Here is a 21,035-nt window from a genome sequence, read left to right as displayed (position 1 = left end):
TTCCTACTTCCAGGGTGACTCATGGCCCACCTCTGGACCACCCGAGTGTACCAGAGATGGATCTGTGATCCACACTGGACCCAAATCCTCCTAAAGGTTTTCTGTTAGAACTGTCAGAGAAGCAGCCATCTTTCCTGGGGACTGTCAAGCTGTTAGGATAAACGGGTAGGACCAGGACATCCAGGATGGCCTCCTTAGCAGATACTTGAATCTTTTCACTGCTAGGCTTCCCAAGTACATACAGCAAGAAATCTGGAATGCTTCAAACACATTTCAGTTAGATCCCTTCACTTCAGCTAAAAGTGCCTGACAAAATCATGTACCAAAGCCATCAACACCCTACATCTTCATAAGGCCGAGTGCCCACCCGCGGCCTCTTGTTCACCCTTTAATTTTGTTTAAGAAGGTCTCTGTGCAATAGGCGTTCTGTCTCATGTGATGCTTTACAACGCCGGACACGGAACCCGGGACCCCATACATGCTATGCGAATGCTCCTAGCTGAGTCACAGCCCGGTCCCGGAAGCTTTTGTTCTCCTTTAGTTTTTAGTTCTTATTTTAAGATTACAACGTCATGGTTGCGTCTCATGAGACTATCTCAGGCTGGCCTCAAACTCTCGGCCTCTACGATGGCGACCTTATGGTCACGATCCTCCTGCCTCCCTTCTCCCCAGTGCTAGGATTGCAGGTATGTGCCGCCACTTCCGGTTACATTGGGTTCTCTTCCCATTAGCATCTAGCATTGCTCACATGCTGTTACAGATCTCCCTCAATAAGCCTTGCTGATGAAATGAATGACAGGTCTCCATTTCTACTGGTACTTTTATTCTTTGGTCTGTACATTTAATCTTTCATTCAAATTTCCTTGCGGATAGACAAGGCCATCCCCACATCCTAACAATCAAATCTTTGCCCAATCATTTTGATGCTATGTTTCCTTTGTCCCAATCATGTTGAAGGTTTGGGCTTGGTTTTTTGTTGATGTTGTTTGTCTTGTTTTGTTTTTTGTTTATTGGTTGTTTGTTTGCTTTTTATTTGTTTTATGTCTTCACTTCCTAGTGTTAATTTTCCATCTAGATCTTCTTCTCTTCTTGTACCAGCTTCACATCAGTTCTAACTGATGAAGACTAAATAACTGGAGATGAAATTCAGCCTCATTACTCTTCTGGCCATCTTGCCTATGTGTCCATCTAGATTAGCTTTAGAATTATTTTTGTCAAATTTCATAACAGCCCTGTTGGGATTTGCACAGGACTATAGATGAGAGTAGGCTTGGAGAAAAATTCAAACATTTAAGCCGTGTAAGGATGAGGTGTGCGGTCAAATTCTTAAAGTTACTTTTAGATTAATCTCTTGGTAGAATTTAGTAGAATGGTTCACATCAGTTCTAGGTACCTGTTAAGTTTTCCCCCTTACATTTTTCCATTTCCCCTCATTGTTTTAGTGGAATTGTTTTTAACCATTGCATTTTCTTTATCATTTTTTTTACTCTTTTTCCTTTGTGAGTGCAAGTGTGTGGGCAGGAGCGCCGCCGTGCATGTGTGTAGTCAGAAGACAGCCCACGGGAGGCGGTTTTCTTCTTCCACCATGTGGGTTCCAGGGATAGAACTCTGGTAGTCTGGCTTGACAGCAACACCTTCATCTGCTGCCCCAGCTTGCTGGCCCATTGTATTTTCCTACCAGAGTTCTCTATTACACAGGAAAGCTATTCCTTTTACAACTACTGAGGACAGGAAACCATGTTGTTTCTAATAATCTCTCATGAGATATCAATGGCAGTGGTTTTAAAGATGAATTTTATTTTCAATGATGTGTGTGTGTGTGTGTGTGTGTGTGTGTGTGTGTGTGTGTGCGTGCGTGCGCGTGCGCGCGCACATGTGTGGGGTTGGGGGGGAGTAGTATGTGCATGTGAGAATAGGTACCCAAGAAGACCAAAACACGGTACATGGAATCCTCTGGGTCCCCTGGAGTTGTGGGCAGTTGGCAGCCACATGATGTGGGTGCTGGGAACTGAACTCAAGCCTTTTGGAAAAGCAGCAATCGCTCTTAACCAACGAGCCATCTCTCCAGCCACTATGGTTTAGTGTGTCCGTGTGTCCGTGTGTCCGTGCGTGTGTGTGTGTGTGTGTGTGTGTGTGTATGTGTGTTTAAGATACAACTTACCTACCACAAATGTAAACTTTTAAAGTATACGATTTAGTGACATTTGTTATGTTCACAAAGTTCTACAACCACCACCATTTTCTGGTTCCAAAACATCTCATCAGCCCTGAAGAAAGCACACAGCCATTAACAGTTGCTCTGCACAGCTCCCCCCAAGCCACAGACAACCACTCATCTGCTTTCTGTCTCAATGGATTTGCCTGTCTGGACATTTAACATGTGTGGAATTTTGTGCCTAGGTCTCCGTTACCAGCGTTTGTAAAATGTAGCCATACTGAAGCATGTTGTAGGACCTTGCTCTTTTTCTTTTCTTTTCTTTTTTTCTTTTGGGGGGGTGTGTGTGGAATGAGAATTCCTGAAATGGCAGGATGGTTTTTTTCTGACCCATAGAAGCATTATTATCACCCATTCTGCTGAGTATGTAAGTTTGTTTGTTTAGCCGTGTGCTTTCAACTCTTCTTAGTGTGTACCTAGGATCCCAGATTAATTTTGCCTATGAGAAAACATGCTACAAATGGAATCATTCCTCTCGTACTCAGTTGTTTTGCTGCTGCTGCTGCTGCTGCTGCTGCTGTTGTTGTTGTTGTTGTTGTTGTTGTTTTGTTTATCTCCAAATGATTTTGAAACTTCGGGATCATTTTGTTTTATTTTGTACGCACAGCCTCACCGAGCAACTCAAGCTGACCTTGAACTAGTCAGTGATCTTCCTGACTCAGCCTCTCAAGTGCTAGGCCAAGAGATGTGTTTCTAACACTAAGTCCTGCTAACGTTTTCAATCTTTGTTTATGTTTTCACGTGTAGGCACTTTATTCCTTCTATCGACACGCCTCATGGGTATATCCATTTGTTCATTCAGCCTCATGTGGGTAAACAAATTCCTACACCAGTATTGCGCTCAATTCTTATCACACTAACTACATGCTTGCTAAAATGTGATAGTGCCAATTATTTACAGGTTCTCTGCTGGTCCTAGAGGGTATATAATGATATCCCATTTATGGTTTCATGTTTGGTTTGGTTTGGAGGTATAAACTAGTAATCCTCCTGCTTCTGCCTCCCTAGTTATGGGACTCTAGGTGTGCAGGTGTCTGCCGCCACGGCTGCCTCATTATGATTTGCGTGATTGTTTCTCTGATGAGCAATGGCTCTGTGTCTTTCCTATGATACTGACCATGGGTGTTTTTCTTCCATTGCGAATCAACTGTTCCAACCTTTTACACATTTCAAAAAGTCTTTTTAGTAGTGCATGATCATTTTTAATGTGTTCCTGACATAAAAGTTTTGCCAGATATATCTTGTAATATTTCCATCCTTAATTTGTACGGTTATATTCTTACCGTGGTCACCTATGGGTAGAAATTGTATAAAATTGTTTAAAATCTACTCTGACAAATTCTTTTCATTGCAGATTGTTTAATTCACTTGCACTTACTATTACACTTGGGTATTTTTTTTAAACAAAGTCCTTTAAGTGACATACTTGTTTACTATTTCTGGAACATTCCATTCATTGGCAGATGTCATTTCTAATGTTTTGTAGGGATCCAGGTTTCTGTTCTCTTTCTTAGAGATTCTCCTGTTACCAACACCTTCTCTTAACTTTAATTTTCCTGAATTATCTTTATTTTTTCCCTTCATTTTAAGGGAAATGGAGATATGATTCAAAGTTTGTAACCAGGGGCTGCTCTTCCGGGAGGCCTGGGTTCGCTTCCCAGCAACCACATGGCAGCTCAAAAAGGCCTGTAACTTCAGTCTCAGAGGATCTGATACCCTCTTCTGACCTCATCTGGCACCAGACACACACACAATACAGATAAAAAATTTTAAAATGTTAAAAAAAAAAGAGAGAGAGGTGTCTGTTTATGTATGAACACATCATCCATATACTTACCTAACATAGAATTCTAGATTGCTGGGTTAGCTTATTAATTCCAACTATTTTTGTTGTTGTTTCTGACTTTCATTATTAATGCTACACTAATTACTACAGCTTGCCCTAAACGTCATGCTTCTTTTCATCTTCTGGTCTTAATATTTTGTCTTTGTCTTTTGTTTGTTTGGTGTGTTTTTTGTTCGTTTGCTTGGTTGGTTTGGGGTTTGTTTGTTTGATTTGGTACAGGGTTTCTCTGTGGAAGCTTGGTTGTTCTAAAACTTACTCTGTAGACCAGACTGGCCTCAAACTCACAGCCTGCCTGCCTCTGCCTCCCAAATGCTGGGGTTAAAGGTGTGTATCACCGCCGTCTGGCCAAGGTTTTGTGTTTGTGGTTAGACTTTAAGAAACACACTAGGATACATGGCTGGGTATGTTTCTATCTCAGTCTGTGTCACCTGGAGTTTACTGCCCTGCTTGTACCTGTGAATTGACATCATCTGTCAGCTGCTAGGAATGCCTGAGCTCACAGCTCTCTCCTTTTCTGAAGGAGATGCATGTAAGAGCATCTGTGTAGTCTAGTGATGCAGGGAAGTCTGAGACTCCGCCTCTCTTTTCAACTTTTCTTTCTCCCCTTGCTTTAGTAGAGTTTTTGTCTTACATCCAAGCGCATTCATCGTCTCTACTGCAATGTCAGATTCCCTAAAAATCCAGTAACATGAGTAAGAAGTTTCCAAGCATGAAGACATCCAATTTTAGAGTTACTGCTGCAAATGTTTAAGGGCTGTTTGTTTGTTTGTTTTTACTGAGACTCCCCCACTGGTCTTATGGTCTATCCATTTCCCCCAATAGCCATAATTTAAATGTCAAAGTCCTCACCAATTAATCGTACGTAACATTCCTGACTTTTCTCATTTCCTTCCTGGACAGTGACCCCATTGTCTGGCCCCACTTTACTCCTAGAAACTCAAAACCCTTTGGTTTGGCCTTTGACTCAGACACTGGTGTAACATTTTATTGAGGATGACTTTGGGGACATGTCCCCCTTGTTGTGCTGATGTCACTCCTGTCTGCTTGTCCCCCACATCCTAACTCTGAGAGTGTAATTATGGGAACAACTTCATAGGAAGCTCAGGTTTTTGGGCCTGGCCCAGCTGCTCCTCTCTTGCCGTTTCTCCAGGCTTCCATCCCTGCCCGGTCTGACCCCTCATCAGCTGAACCAAGAATGCAAATATACATTATACACACACACGAATATTCTAAAAACGAGAACAGAAACCACATTTTAGAACATAATGTTCCCAATCTAACCAGGTATAGGTAAAAAACATCATTTCCATGAATCAGAAAACGATAGTACTTCCGTGATAAATATTTAAATTAAATATTTGTGAAATCCTGTGGCATTGTTGGCGAACAGTGATTACCGCCTCTACCTAGGTGACATTTACATTTTATTGGCCGTTATAAACCATTGGTGTATAGGAGGATGATTATGTTATATGCAACTAGCACACTAGTCTATACTTAGGATGTTAGCAACTACAAATTTTGGTACCTGCAGGAAGCCCCCCCAAGACCAATCACCCTTGAGTGAAAGGAGCCAGTGCCCCTCACGCTTCCTGGGCAGAAGTCCTGAAGGCAGTGTGGTAGCCAAGTGGAGACCCTCACACCCCAATGGCTATGAAGGTATTGTGTTTTCATAGCATTGAGTCCATGGAGAATAATACACCTCTTACCCCAATAACTTGGCCTTCTCTTGATATTTGCTGATATAACGTTGTTCCTAAGAAAAAGTGTTTATGTTCTAATCTTAACATTGCCCCCAAGAGATTGCAGAACACAAAGACAATGTCCTGGGTGCCCTTTTACTTAGTAAAGCCAGTGACTCAGAGGAGAACATTTCTCTTGGTATAATGGAGAGCTTCCTCCTGTATTGGGCTCTTCAGGCCCTGTATATGCCATTGCCAAGTGGCTTTCAGTTGGGGAGAGTCTGAGGGCAGAAAGTCTGAGGGCAGAAAGTCTGAGGGTGGAGGTGGGGTGGGTGGGGTGGTGACCTATTGCTGTTCATTAACTGGGCCAGGTAAAGACTGTTCATGTTGCTGATTGTATTGAACCAGGAGCAGAGGGCCTCTGCTAACCTTCCAGAGGGGAAGTTTTGTCCATTATTACTCTCTCAGGTCAAGCTCACTCTAGAGTCTGAGAGCTGGTGGATTGGGCAAAGCAGCTGGGAAAGCTGAAGTAGCTTTACTGTGAGACTGAAGCCAAAGTCAGGTCAGAACATGGTGATGAGCTAAAGGGCAACTAAGGAGTGGACTTAGTCTGTGATGGCCCTGGGTTTAGAACTTAAAGTTTCTAGGAACGATCTCAGCCCTGAACCCTGAGGTTGCATGCCAGTCTAGGCCGTAGTCACAAGCTATCCTGTCTGTGTTACACAACTTATACCTCCAGAGACTCCAGTGAAACCTGAGTGGAGATCTCAGTGCCATCTCAGCTGTGACCAGGTTAGACCAGGGCTGGCCATCCTGAAGTGACAAGGAAGCAGCAGTTGTTGTAAGGGAGGGTATGGCAAACTGAGGAGAGCCATCAAGGGATATTGAGTGTCTGGTGCCAAGCTGCCCTCTTAGACGCTTAATACCAACCAGGACCAGCTAGAGCACCTAAATGGTCCTCTGAGGCTTCTGGAGAAGGAGACAGAGAGGGCCATAGAAACGAATAAAGCTGGGACTTCCTGTGTTGCAGTCGGCTCGGGGCTTACAGCGTTATTTGAGGATTAAAAGGAAATCCTGTCCCTGGAGCTGGTACACTAGTGACATCTGGGTTACATATACATCCAGATATCGTCCTATGTTATATGGAAAAACACATGCCAACCCCAGAGTTGATTTTTCCATTGATTCCTTTGATAAGGAATGTCCGAGCACATTCCTTATTTGTCATCCTGTGTTTTACAATCCTACCCATGTGCTCTGAGGCAGCGTCGCCGCCATCCCTCAGTGGAAGGGGTCGGGCAACAGTTTGGGGACCCGGATCTCCCACTTCTAGGTCTAGAACCCTGCGAACGGTTCATTAATCTTGGAAGTGTCACTCCTATTCCTTGAGACCTTGCCATCTTTTAGACTCATGCTGGAGAATTAAATGAGATATTAACGAGCATGTGAGCCTGTGACATTTGTACTCCCTCACACCAGCTTCCGTTTAAAAAAAAAAAGGAATTACAAAGTTGGGCGTGGCAGCCACTGAGGCTGCTCAGTGGGTAAAGGCACTTACCACCAAACCCTATGTCCCGAGTTCGGTCCTGGGAATCTACACGATTCCTGAAGGATCTCCTACAGCAGTGGTTCTCAGCCTTCCCAATACCGAGACCCTTTAATGCAGTTCCTCATGCTGTGCTGACCCCCTCCCAAACACACATACACCATAAATTGTTTTCATTGCTACTTCACAACTGTAACTTTGCCACTGTTATGAATCTCAATGAAACTATCTGATATACAGGATATCTGATATGTGACCCCCCCACCCCGTAAAAAGTCCTTTGATGTCCAAAGGGGTCGCGACCCACAGGTTGAGAAGCACCGCCCCGTGGCCTACTGCATACCTTGGCACCATCTCCCCAAAATAAATAAACCATTTCTTTTAATTATGGGTATGGTGGTCATGATCGCAAGTTTAAGGCCAGCCTGGGATACATAGCAAGATACCATCTTAAAAACAAACTAACAGGGTTGGGGATTTAGCTCAGTGGTAGAGCACTTGCTTATAAGCGCAAGGCCCTGGGTTCGGTCCCCAGCTCTGGAAAAAAAGAAAAGAAAAAAAAAAACAAAAAACAAAAAACTAACAACAGACAAGATGAACGGAAAAGTGTGATTTAGATGTAATTCATCATTACAGGCATATTCGTCACCATATGTCATACTGATTTTCATTTTATTATAACGGCACACTCTATTTTATAATTATTGTTATTGTAATACCTGGCCAAGAAATGTCACACAGAAGGCACCCTATAGTTGTGTAGTTCTCTCTCTCTCTCTCTCTCTCTCTCTCTCTCTCTCTCTCTCTCTCCCATCCCATGTCTAAAGAGAAAATTTCAAAACCTCCTAGTGGCAAATTAAAATTCAAGAAATAAAGCAAACGCCAAGGTTCCCAGTGCAGCGAGTCTCTAACAGCAGGTTTTACTTATGCCGAATATCACTTTACTGCTTTTAACAAACTTCAAAGAAAATGTTGTAAAGCCATTCATTCTACATGTCTGTTTCACATCAGTCACAATTAGATCCCAGCCTCACTTCTCTCCCCTTGTTAGACCTCATAAATCCTGCGACTAGAGTGCCGAATGTGGATCACATTAGGAGTCGTCAGAAGTGGCCTGATAGAGACGAAGCACTCGAGGTCACCCAGCCTGGCACATCGAAGCCGAAGCTGCCGCGAAGGTGGGTAAGCCATTCCCGGTCCATCTCAGGGCCCTGGATCCGGTCCCTGGGGCACCCGTTGGTTTCCAGAGCAGCATTAGAGAAGCCGTGTAGATGGTGTTCCGGCAGCTAGGAGAAAAATGCTCTATCCTAAGAGATGCTAAGTGCCCAGTATTTCCTGGTGAGAGACCCTCACAGAATCCCAGCCTCTTCTGTCCTCCACCTTGGCATCCTGCAGAGCTCCGAGTTCAGCTCCTACCCATCTAAGGAACGGAGAATTGAGATGAAAAGACACCATGGAGGCCTCTCTGGCAGCCACTGCTCCCATCCCGCCCTCCCATCCTGACCCTTTCTCCCACGCTGTAAAGTCAGGGACGTTGCTCATCAGTGGCTCAGTGGCGAGCAAATTCTTTCTATTTGAAAAATGCAGTTAAAAGGAAAAGCTATACGACCAAAGAAAACAGACTCCTCTTACTACGAGAAAGAGCTTAGAGGGTTTATGGTTATCACTCCCGCGGCGTTTATAAGATCACTGAGACTCTGGGCTGCTCATTTATCCTGCCCTGGCTGCTGCTTCCCACGTGTGGCTTTTTTCCTGATAACCCACGTTTTATTCCCTTAGAGGCACCAACAGTTGTTAAAAAGAAGACTTTTTTTTTTTTTAAATAGAAACATTTCCCAAAATGTCCCACATGTTTGCGGGCCTTTTAAAGTAGACGTTCTTGAAATAGAATCTAGCCTTTTTTGCAGGTCAAGCTATGATTTCGGCTAAGGCGGGGGGTGGGGGGTGGGTATGATATTGAGGGGGTTCTCTGATCCAGGCAGCCTGGTGAGCCTGGTGTCGTCATATCAGACTCAAGACCGTGGGCAGCTGCCGATCCCTAGGTACCATGATGCTCCATCCACACAGGGGACAGACCTCATCCGAGGCATGCCGGGACCGAGGGCGAAGTGACCTTCTACTTCTGAAAGTGCTTCAGATGATCCTTTGAAGATGATGTGTGTTTAAAAGAAAAAGCATAGTAAAAAAAAAGAAAACTGTAATAAAATAAAATTATAAGCAAAATTCAAGGGTAATAAAACAGTAATAAATTAGTGTGTGCGCTGCTGTGATCGAAAATGGCTTCAAAGCCCTGCTGAATCGCAGTTGATCCCGTTTAAATGGCCCATGAGCATGATAGTGCTTCCTTATTATGCTGACTTCCTTATCTCCTTGCGTAGTTCAAAAGCTGCCTTTGAACATCCTATTGCGTCTGCCTCCTCACTGGGTCAGCGTCCACCTGAGGAGGCATCCAGCCCAGCATTTGCTCCTAATAACCTCTGTGACAGAGGGCAGGCATATAAACGAGTAGGGCGTTTTTAAATTTTAGTATATTTATTTAGTTATCGGTGGGGGCGGGGTGCAGAGGACAGCCTGCAGGAGTGTGTGCAACCTCTTTCCACCATGTGGGCCCTTGGGGTGAAAACCAGTGTGTCAGGCTTGCTGGCAAGCATCCTTACCCAGGGAACGAACTAGCCAGGCCAGATGCTATTTTTAGGTATGTGGGCACCAAAGCACATGTCTGCTCTACCAACTCTCAGGAGGCAAGAGGATTACAAGTTCAAATCCAACCTAGGCCGTATGGTGAGACCCTGTGAGACAGACAGGGAGGAAGAGGAAAGGAAGGGAAAGGGATGACAGGGAGGGAGAGTGTTGAGTTAGCATGCAAAGTAATGGATTTCCTTGTGGGATTTTCAGAATACTTTGCTATTATGGGTTCCATCCTCCCCCCCCCCACTTCTGATGACTCCCTGCCTTCCTCCAGTAGATCCCTTTCCCAATAACTAGAGAATGGATTCAGCCTCCACACCACATGAGTGCATGAGGAAGTTGCCGTGCACACACACAATGGAATTCCGTTTGGCTGGGGACAGAAGAGAAATCATAAGTTTACAAGTTTACAAAAAAAAAAAAAAAAAAAAAAAAAAAAAGATGGTGTGGCTTTAGGTAGCCCTTTCTAGTTTGTGTGGCACTATAGTAGTCAGGACTGTCTAGATCTGCTGCAGGGACAAAAGTCCCTGTACTTGAAGGTCAGCTCTCATGTACTTTGGATGCTTGACTTGGTCTCACGAAGGGTCAGTTTGGACCCTCAGATGCCCATGCCGACAAACTCCATTTCAGTGTGTGTGTGTGTGTGTGTGCTTTTAATACATGACCCTTCTTAAGGGGAGGCACATTTCATGTGCAAAGTATTACAGACCATTGGAGATGGTATCTAATTCAAAGGGGGAAGGTCCTCGGGGGTGAGCCCTAGTCAAGTATGTCTTTTTCCAAGGAGGCCCATTCCTTTCCTTTTGCTTCTGGCTGATGTGAGCAGTCATTTCTTCCACATGTCTGCTCCCACTTCCCGGATTCTCTGCTTGCCTCTTGGAAGCCAGCCAAACACAGCCAAAACTGTGTAATCCAAAATAATCCTCCTTCCTTTTCATTTGTTTTCGTCAGACAGTTCGCCACAGTGAAAGCTGACGGACACAGCTACAGTCGGTGCTAGACATTTCCTATGCGTCTACGTCTCCCTTTTCATATAAGAGACTGATTCAAACCAGGTGCCCGCTTGCCCAGATCACAGAGTGGCAATGTGGCTAGCTAGATATCCAAGTCGGATCGGTGCCACACCGATGCCCATGTTCTTAACCGACACTTCCACCTCCCATGATGCCAAGGCTGCAAGTAACCTCACGTGATATTATGGTTTGGTATGTGCCATTTCTCCATCACAGGATGGTCAAAATCCCTCCCCTGCCTTCATCCGTCTCCCCCACTGCTTTCAGTTGAGCGCATGGACTCTGTGAGCTCTTGTGGATCATTCCATAGGAGATTTCTGGACACTAGGCGGGATGCATAGTTCTGGATTTCATAATCCTCTGAAAGAAATTCAAGAATCAAAGAAAATAAGCATGAGATAACTTATGAAGGCAAGTTAGCACAATAAAATCATGTTGGACGTGGTACAGACTGAAAGACTGGCTATTGCGTTGGGTTTAAGAGGAGGAAAGTTCGGAAGCCGTAAGGGGTTGGTAAGGTGACTTATCAGGTAAAGGAACTTGCAGCCGGACCTGACACCCTGAGTTTCATTCCCAGGGCTCACGTGGTGGAAAGAGAGAACCAATTCCTTCAAGTTGTCCTCTGACCTACAGGTCTCCACACACAGACACACAAATAATTAAATGTAATGAAAATTTAGAAAGCTGTTTACTCTTTCAGATAAAGTAGCAGTTCTCTCTGCTTTACCTCTCTCCCCACCCTTTCTAGTCAACTTTGATCTCCAGTGGGAGAAGCTGCTGTGTGCTCTGGGTAATATTCTAGTTCAGTTATGCAAAGGGCACATCCTATCCTCTTGCTTTTCAAGTTTGCTCTTAAACAAATACATCTCAATTGAGCTCTTCAGTTAATGTCCCATGCCTTTTATTGCTTATAAATTTATTTGAGTATTGATTTGAAACACAAGTGGATACTTTGTGGAAGGTGAAGATTGATTTCGACTTCCACACACTGTTTTCCATGTGTTCCTCGTGTCATCATTATGATTTTCTTCTTTATGATTCTTCTGCCTGCTCAAGTTGTCTGAAATTGTCCTGACTTTACCTTCGGTCAGGAGGTCAGGAGTGATGGTGTTTTACTCAGGAGATAAGGAACTATCCCACAGTACCCTGCTGGATTCTGGAAAGCATATTCTGGTCTGACAGTCCTTCTTTTTTCACCATGGTGGCTTTAAAGTTTCACCCTCTGCAAATGAATTGGTGCATTGCCCTTAGCAGGGTCTTAAGTGCTTCTTAAATTTGAGCATGTGAGATCTAAAAAATGGAAACTCTTGATTTCCTTCCTTCCTATTTTCTTTAAAATCCATTTCAAAACTCTTGGCCAATAAACATAAGACTTCTTGAGTGGTGTTTCCACATCATTTGTCTTCTGTTTATTCTCTTCACGGCCACACCTCCTCTAACATCCAACTGATTTCTCGGGGTTTTTATTCCAATTACTAAAACTTTAATTATTTTGCCCGCTTCTCTCATTATTTTTCAAAGACTTTCTAATTGTGACTTACACTTCCCTTCCCTTTCTTTACATCTGGGAGTGCTTTGAGCACACAGATCTAAGGTCTTTTTAGATTGTCATTATTTTGAGATGAAAAGCCTCCCACTTCTCCTACCTGCCGGTTTGTTTCTTTTCGCTCTTTCAGCTTTTTATAAACTCATCTTTGTGGAGATGTGTGTGAGTGAGACGGGGGTTGTGGAGGTCTCACATGCTCTGGTCCATCCTTACTGAGCGTGTTAACATGGCTCAATCGTGAACAGTATTCTACAGTGGCTCCTAACTCTGAGATTCTTGTGGCCCAAGAGACAGAATCTGGTCCTTGCTGCTTGCAGTGTGAACCTGTGTCTTTGAGACGAATCCTCTTACTCTGATAGCCCAGCAATGTTGCGGATGTCTCTGAGTCTTCGGGAGTCTTTGAGGCTGGCAGACAGTTTGATGCTTAACCCAGGAGATGCCAGACTGGCAAGTCAAGACACCAGATACCTTGTCTGCATTCCCAGAACTTGCATGGCTCAAACTTTCCCGATCCAGTTTACAGGAACCCCAAAGCCATAGCTCTCAGGCCCCTTCCCCAACTGATGCCCTCACCCCATTCTCTTTCTTGTCTTTGAGTTTGAAAGAGTGTTAAAATGTGAGAAGCAGGTATTTTCACCGAAATATATCTACATGTGAAGTTTGTGTGTAAGCTGAAACTATTGTATTTGAGTGAGAGCCATTGAGGAGAATATTTTAAATGGAAGAAACTCTCAGGGATTGGCAACTGAATGTGAGAAACACAGCTGTTTTGACCGCCTGGACCCTTTAAAGGTAGAGCCCAGCCAGCAGAGCCAGCCCCAGTGGGAGAGCCTCTGAAGGTTTTACCCACTCTTGCTTCTGTCTTGTTTCGTTGGCTGCCATTTGAGCAAGCCAGTGTAACCAGCTCCTACTGCCATGAAATAAGCCTCTCCCCCTGTCATGCTTTCTCTACCATGGTGGACGAAGTCTCTCTCAAATCATGAGCCCAAATAACGTTTTCCTCCCGTTAGTTGCTCCGGTCAAGTCTATGAGAAACGTAACCAACATGACCTTACTTGTATGCTCACTTCCTACCACAAAGGAGATTTTAAGATGAGGACTTGGGAGCCAGAGAGTCAAATGGGGAGGGAAAGAAACACCAGGAGGGACATAAGGAAGTCAGACAGGGGAGGGAAGGCAGTCACCAAAGGCACTGAGGTAATCCTTGTACAGCTTGGTCTTGCAACCCTGATTAACGTCATTGGGGGAATAGAAAGGACAGAGACTAAAGAAACAATGGACACATAGATACTCATGAAGAAAATCTGGGGTCAGTGGGCTATGTGCACTCTGATGGAGCTGTACCTAATGGTGACACAACCTGGAGCCTCGGTGTATCTATTCTGCACAAGCAGTCTCAGTGCTCTCCATCCTGAAAGAAAAACCCGTAGCTGCTAGCATTTGTACACACTGGTCAGCCATTTGTACACATTCTTATGTGGACAGAGGAAGGCTGGACTTGGCCCAGGAAAGGCTTTGCTAATTTCCATGGATCCTATTCGCCAGTCTCTGTCCTGGCTTTGCCTGCGTCCACAATACACATTTGCTCTAGAATTCATTTACTCGGGGCTTCCTCCATTCCCTTGTGATCTCAGCAAGTGCGATCTATTGTGTTACTATTTTGCGGAACTGGAAGCTCAGTCCTGGCGAGACTCTAGGAGTTCACTTATCCTTCTCAGAGTGTGAGGATGCACTTATTATCCACAGAGCTACTCCACCTGGTGGAATGCTTTCAGGACGTCTACCATAGGACAACTAAGCCCAGCCAGCACAACATCTGGATGGGTGTAATTATTATATATCGAGGTTCGACAAACCATACCAAAATTGAGTGGCTTAGCCTAGTAATGAATATGCACCTCAGGAATTCTGGGATAGTGAATACTGGTGATTTCTGCTTTGGAGTTCCTCATGAGGTTGCTGGGAAGCAAGGGGGAACTTGCTGTCTGAAAAGGGCAGGAGGTAAGACACTTAGATGGCTGAGTGGTTGGTGCTAGTCGCTGCTGGCCGGAAGTCAAATTCCTCAGGATGCGAACCTCCCATTTAACTGTTTGAACATCGTTTCTCAGAGGCGTCCCATCTACCGAGGTGAGTGATGAAAGCAAGACAGAGACACAGGACCTATTATGGTCTGGTCTCTAGGAAGGCAGTTGCTCCAACACACGATGTTAAAGTTATGAAGTCTGGAACACATTTAAGTCGAAGGGAAGGAGGGATGTTAAAGAATTTGTGAATACGGGGTTGGGGATTTAGCTCAGTGGTAGAGCGCTTGCCTAGGAAGCACAAGGCCCTGGGTTCGGTCCCCAGCTCCGGAAAAAAAAAAAAAAGAATTTGTGAATACACACTATTTTAGTTACTGCAAAAGTCAAGTAGAATCTCAGGCAAGTTAGGCAGGCTGAGGGGTGAGAGTCAGGGGTAGGGTAGAGCACCACTGAAGGAATATGCAAGGGTAAGACAAACCCATGCTTAAGGTGAGGAGAAGTCAGCCTGACTGGATGACTTTGCAAGCAGTGTGGGAGTAGGCGGGTTAAGCTATGTTGTTCTTAGAATCAGTCTTCTGCAACTACTGAGGAAGAAAAGGGATGTCCAACGGCACTGCTATTACTCAAGGACTTGAACTTAAGTCTCATGATTCATGATTCAAACACGAATTGAAAAATTCATCTCAGAATCAACAGCTTCAGTTCAAAGAACTTCAGAGCCTCACACGGACTCAAGCAAACATCTTTAGCCTTTATGCTCCATTTCACAGCAGTGGTGTTAAAAGAAAGCACATGGGAAACTACAGTGTGAAACCAAGGGGTTTAGTCTTTGTCACACCATATCCCAGAAGCCTTCATTCAATGAATCATTTCATTTTTTTTGGTCTCAGTTTTCACATCTATAAAATGGGAACCAACTACGGCCTTGACTCTCCTCCCACAGAAGAACTGAAAACTGAACGATTATTTTAAAATTAAAATTTGAACCGTGAACTCTTGATATGCAGACGTACCCGTTAACGTCACCGAGAGCATGAGGCGAAAGAGAGAGTCTTAGACCTCATATGGTGCCACATACCTGCAATCCCAAAGGGTTGGGCTAGAGGAACTGGAATTACAGGTCATCCCTAGCTACACAGAGTTCAAGACCATCCTAAATGACACAAGGCCCTATTACACAGGACAAAGGGATTGATTGTTTCTGATTTTAATCAAACAGTGAGTCAGTAGGAGAATTCAGTGTGGTCCTATATACACGATCCCATGAGTAAACTGGAGAGAGCACCAGATGCCATATTCTACACAGTGATGCAGGCACAGGAGAGACGCAGACCTCTCTAGCACCAGTTACTCTGCACCTCTGGCTACTTACCAGCACTGCCTGCCAAACTGAAACACAGGCACGCTAGAGCTTCCATCCAGAAAAAGCCAGGCTGCCCCTTGAGAGAGGAGAGCCCCTGAGACAAGGAGATGACACACACCTGGGCAGGTCTGATGTATATTCCTCTCTGTGGAGGGCAGTGGAATTCATTCCCAGGCCATTCATCAAGGTGCTAAAATTAGATCCTGCTTAGAAGGAATGATGCATTGCTGATTACATAATAAAGATAGCTGTAGTTCTCATGAGAAACAGAAGGGAGAGATATATTTAGGCAGAGGGCAAATATATCATTGATATGAAAAATGGATTCATTAAGTATTTAATCTTTATACCATTCCTTTGAAATAAATGCACACATACATCACACGTGTTTTAAAATGACTCGATAATTAATATTGTTATACTTGAGAGAAATGCTGGCTTTCCATCAGGAAGTCATGCCATGAGTCAGAGAGTGTGGGTGGAGGGGAGCCCTCTGCCCCACGCTGCAGGCAGAGGGCCAGTTGGAGATTTGCATCAGGGCTTCCCTGGTCACCAAGGTCCATCTCCAGTACAGAGATGCTTCTAAGAGTCATCGGGATGGGAGCCAGACACATCTTCTGCACCTGTACCAAAGGGTGTCTGTTGGTCGCTTACAGTTTTCACCCCCTAACTGCCTCCGTCGCAGTCTGCGCTGTCTCGCCCCACATCACCATCAGATAAGGAGAGCCTTGCACCTTTTAAGCCTGTGGTGAAGGCATTTCCAATTACTCACACTTTGAACAGACATGATGGTGTTTGAGTGTTTAACGATCATGCAGGTTTGGCAGCCTTCGGATGGCGAAGGTCGGTAGAAATAAGTCGAGGTGAAATCAAAGAGTGAAATTAGCCTAATTTTTTTTTCTTTTTTTCGGAGCTGGGGACCGAACCCAGGGCCTTGCGCTTCCTAGGCAAGCGCTCTACCACTGAGCTAAATCCCCAACCCCGAAATTAGCCTAATTATAGCTCGGAGAACCAGATTCATCTTTTATAACTGTTCTAACGGGACGATGGCTAGAAGGATACTAACCAAGTCCTAAGGGGTTAAACGTGTATTCACTGAGGCTACGAGATGTCTCCGTGGTTAAAAGCACTAACTGCCCTTCCAGAGGGCTTGTGTTTGGTTGCCAGCTAACAACCATCTGTAACTCCAGTCTCAGGGATCCAACTCCCTCCTCTGGCCTCCATGGGCATTACCATAATATATAATAAAATACCATAAAATATTATATATATGTATATATATAAAATATATCCTAATGATTTTTCAAAAGTTTTAAAACAAATTTTTTAAGTTTTTAAAAGGACTCAGATTTTTAGTATTAAATACATATTGTAAATAATAAAGATTTTTTTTCAGTACTAAATACGTATTGTAAATAATAAAATGGCGGGCGTTTTACAGTAATCGGCGAACAGATACAATTCCATGATTGCTGTCGGCAAGCTAAGGGTACGTGGGGAAATCACTATACTTCTGTTTCCACAATAAATAGCGAAAAATCATCTTCAAATTCTTTTAGAAAAATATACATCGAGGCGGGTTATGCTGCCTTTTAATACGTATCACAAGTAGAATAACTTACACTGGCCCAAATAAAATAAAAACGCACCGAGGGAACGCAAACAGGCGAATGGACACACCCACCGGTAGTTTCGATTTTTCCAAAGGGTGCCGTTGTTTAAGGTACGTCCAAAAGTGATTCTGTTTCATATATGGCCTTAAAAACACACCATGGCACAAAGGAGCGTTTACAGATCTGAGAATTCATTTGGGGTAGACCTGACCTCTCATGAGGAGTTTCCTTTATACAAATAATGTATTCAAAAATACCTGAAATCCATTAAGTAGCGAGCCTTGTGGCGCAGTGCCGATGGCAGGAGACCCGGCTTCCGGAAGACGATTTTACACTTGGAGTTGAGATCTCGGTGACAGCTATGGTGGAAAAATGGACAGTAGACACAGACTTTTATTCTAAACAATAATTCCGAAGGAGATTGTGTTCGATGAAAATAATTTATGACACATGTGCTACTCTTACTTCCAAATGCTCGGAAGGTCTCTTTAAAGTTCTTGCTTAAGGAACTGGAGAGGTGGCTCAGTGGTTAGAGCACCGACTGCTCTTCCCAGAGGTCCTGAGTTCGATTCCCGGTAACCATGTGGCTCATAACCATTGGTAATGAGATCCCATGCACTCCTCTGGCCCAGAGGTGTCTGTGCAGATGGAGCACTCGGGTGTTAAAAAAAAAAAAAAAGTAAATTTAAGATTCCTGTTTAAATGTTGTATTTCATGAAGTTCTTACAGGCGGTTTCCATAGAGACCCACTTACCACTTACTTATATATATGTTACTATATAACACTTACTACGTCATACGTCTTTAGCACAAGTTCACTTAATATTCAATATTATTCAATATTTTCAGTCACGGCGCTTACACTGCCATTTCGGCCATGTAATTATGTCAAGTATAAATACAATATTTTTAGTGATGTTAATATGAGGTGTAAATACCTCTCTTTTGAAAGCCTAAAACCCATTTAAAAAGAAAGCCTAAACCAAGATACCAAAATCCCTTCATGCTTAAAGGCAAATGCATTCGGTTCCTTTCCACCCACGTATGTTACTACGGTAACCGCGTGCTGCTTTTCCCAACTGGAGTTTGGAAAAGGACTTCACGTCTGGGGAAAGGAACATTTGTGGTAAGCGACACAGCAACCAAGCTGGGAGGTTAGTGGAAGAGTTCACATCTATGGTGACTTCCGACGAGTGGAGCGTGAGGCGCGCCTAGAAGAACCTTGCACCAGGAGAAGCCTGCGGAAGCCATTCGGATTCGCTATGAGATTGGCTGTAAGATTTGCTATCGGATCTGCTATAAAATTTGCTATAAGATTCTCTATAAGGTTTGCTATAAGAGCGACTTGAAGTCCTCAGGATGCCAGGCCCAGCAGGAAGCCCCCGAGAAACCCTGCGGTCACCGGAACATTCTTCTCCACGAACCACACGACCTCCTCAGCTGTGCTCCTGACCTCGGCTGGCCTTTGCGGATGCTTACGGATCTTCAGCTGCGCCCTGGCTGTCTTTCCGTCGTTTTCCACTCTGCCAGCCGACGAAGAGGCCGCCTCCAACAGCCGTGGCCGCCAACTTTCCAACCTCCGGCCTGAACAGCTTACGCCACCATGGTTGCTTTTTAGTGAATTCTGCAAGGTCCAGTGCCTCGAATTTTCCATCAAAGTTTCCTTGACTGTTGGCGGCCATTTCCGGGGAAGCCAATCACCATATCTTAAAGGCTATCTAAGAAGAGTGTCCTTAAATAGTGGAGAGTATTGTATGTCCTATATGTATACTGATAGAATACTGCGGCACACAGTATAGAATATATATATATGTATATATACCATGTATATATGTATGTGCATATGTATGTATATATGTGTATATATACACATATATGTATATACATATATATGTATATGTATGTATATATACACATGTATGTATATGCATATACATATTATTCTGTAGTATACATAGTACTAGGATATGTCACACATAAATAATATATCTTATTGTACATAATCATTCTTCCTTTAGTAACAAAAAATTAGCTTTCCTCTACTTTATCAGTAAAGTTTTCCCTCTTTTCCCATTTCATGTGTGTATTATGTGCATGTACGCAGCCATGTTTGCATGTATGTCTTGGCATGTTTGCCTATGTATGAGTACATGTCGAGGCCCAAGGCTGATGTCAAGAATCCTTCTCCTTTCCTCCTCCACACTGTCTATTGAGACACGGTCTCTCAGTGAAGCCCAGAGCTTGCCCTTCAGGCTAGCCAGCTTGCTCTGGTTATCTCCAGTTCTGCCTTCTGAGATGGAAATTAACAGGAAGGCCACTACTCCTGCCTGTCATTTTATATAGAATCTGAGGAATCTGAACTATGATCCTCATGCTTGCAGGGCAAGTGTTCTGACTACTGAGCCATCTATCCAGCCTTCAGGTCGTCAGGCTAGGCCAGTCTCTGCTGCAGTAAAAAGCAATACCCAGTGCTCCCTGGCTCAATATTTCTCCCGAACTTCATGCCCAATGAGAAGACCAATGATTACATTTAGTTTTGTCACAGACAGATGTGGGATTCCATGACCCTTGGAAGTTTACCATCTCAACATGATGTCAACTCTTCACTGTGTGGGGATGGTAGCTTGTCACTGCTTCCAAGGGGGAGAGCTGTATGGCATAGCCACTTTCTCTTCAGTCCGCTCTGGTGCCTTGAGGAGACCTGGAGAAAGGAGTCCCTGCCTCAGGTAGGTAGTCCAGAGAGGCTCTCAGCAGCCCAGGGCCCTTAGCTGCAGCCCCATTTGCCTCCTAGGAGCATTCAGTTTTGTGAATGGGTCACCAGGCTTTGGTGGAACCTATGTGAGCCTAGTCTTGCATCCAAATGGCCAAAACTCGGGTGCTTTCTGGTGAAATGACTTAATTTGGCACCAGACACCTCTTTTCACATCAGATCAGAGTGAACTCCTGAAAAGCTGGTGTTCCTTCACAGTTTGCTCCTTTCCCACAAATGCCCAATGAGTAGATCATTGGTTTTCTCACTGAGGTTGACTGATTGAGAAAATGGTCCCTATTCTCCACCCATCCTTTGTATTCAGGCCTCCTGCTATGAGCCTTGCCTGGCCTCTTCCTGAAGGGGAAGAAGGTTTGATTTCTCTGAATTGAAGGGTGGTCAAATGGTTTATGAAGGGGCTCACGCCCAAGGAAAGTGACCTCACTATTGACTCGATGACAACAGTTTCCAGGCTGGGATGACTCTGGAGGGAGACTGCTCAGTGTTGTGTGGTTAGACCTGTTGGAAGCAGGGACACAACTAACAGCTCCCATGTGAAGAGCAAGATCTTGACCTACAGGTGCGAGCAGTCAGTAGCCGGGCTCTGGACAGACACTGAGGTATTGGGCAAAGACTCTAGGAGTGCATTTAGGAACTTGAGACAGGAGACAGCAGCTGAATTTTCTGAGAAATGTCTTTTATCAAGGATGTAGGTTCTCAGGGGAACTTGGACCTACTTGGTCCATGGAACGT

The 21,035-nt window shown here is 44.2% G+C and overlaps 2 pseudogenes; both read right to left on the bottom strand.

The window, feature by feature from the left end:
• LOC147999343 (protein PBDC1 pseudogene) overlaps positions 1-18,403 on the bottom strand; it is an 89,082-nt pseudogene extending 70,679 nt beyond the window's left edge.
• Positions 18,404-18,887: 484 nt separating this feature from the next.
• Positions 18,888-19,215, bottom strand: LOC103694293 (FUN14 domain-containing protein 2 pseudogene; annotated as a pseudogene).
• Positions 19,216-21,035: the final 1,820 nt, after the last annotated feature.

The sequence above is a fragment of the Rattus norvegicus genome, chromosome 19 (genome assembly GCF_021556685.1).
Source record: "Rattus norvegicus strain SHRSP/BbbUtx chromosome 19, alternate assembly SHRSP_T2T, whole genome shotgun sequence".
NCBI lineage: Eukaryota > Metazoa > Chordata > Mammalia > Rodentia > Muridae > Rattus > Rattus norvegicus.
Note: the sequence above shows the minus strand (reverse complement) of the source record. Positions and strands in the feature narration are given on the sequence as shown.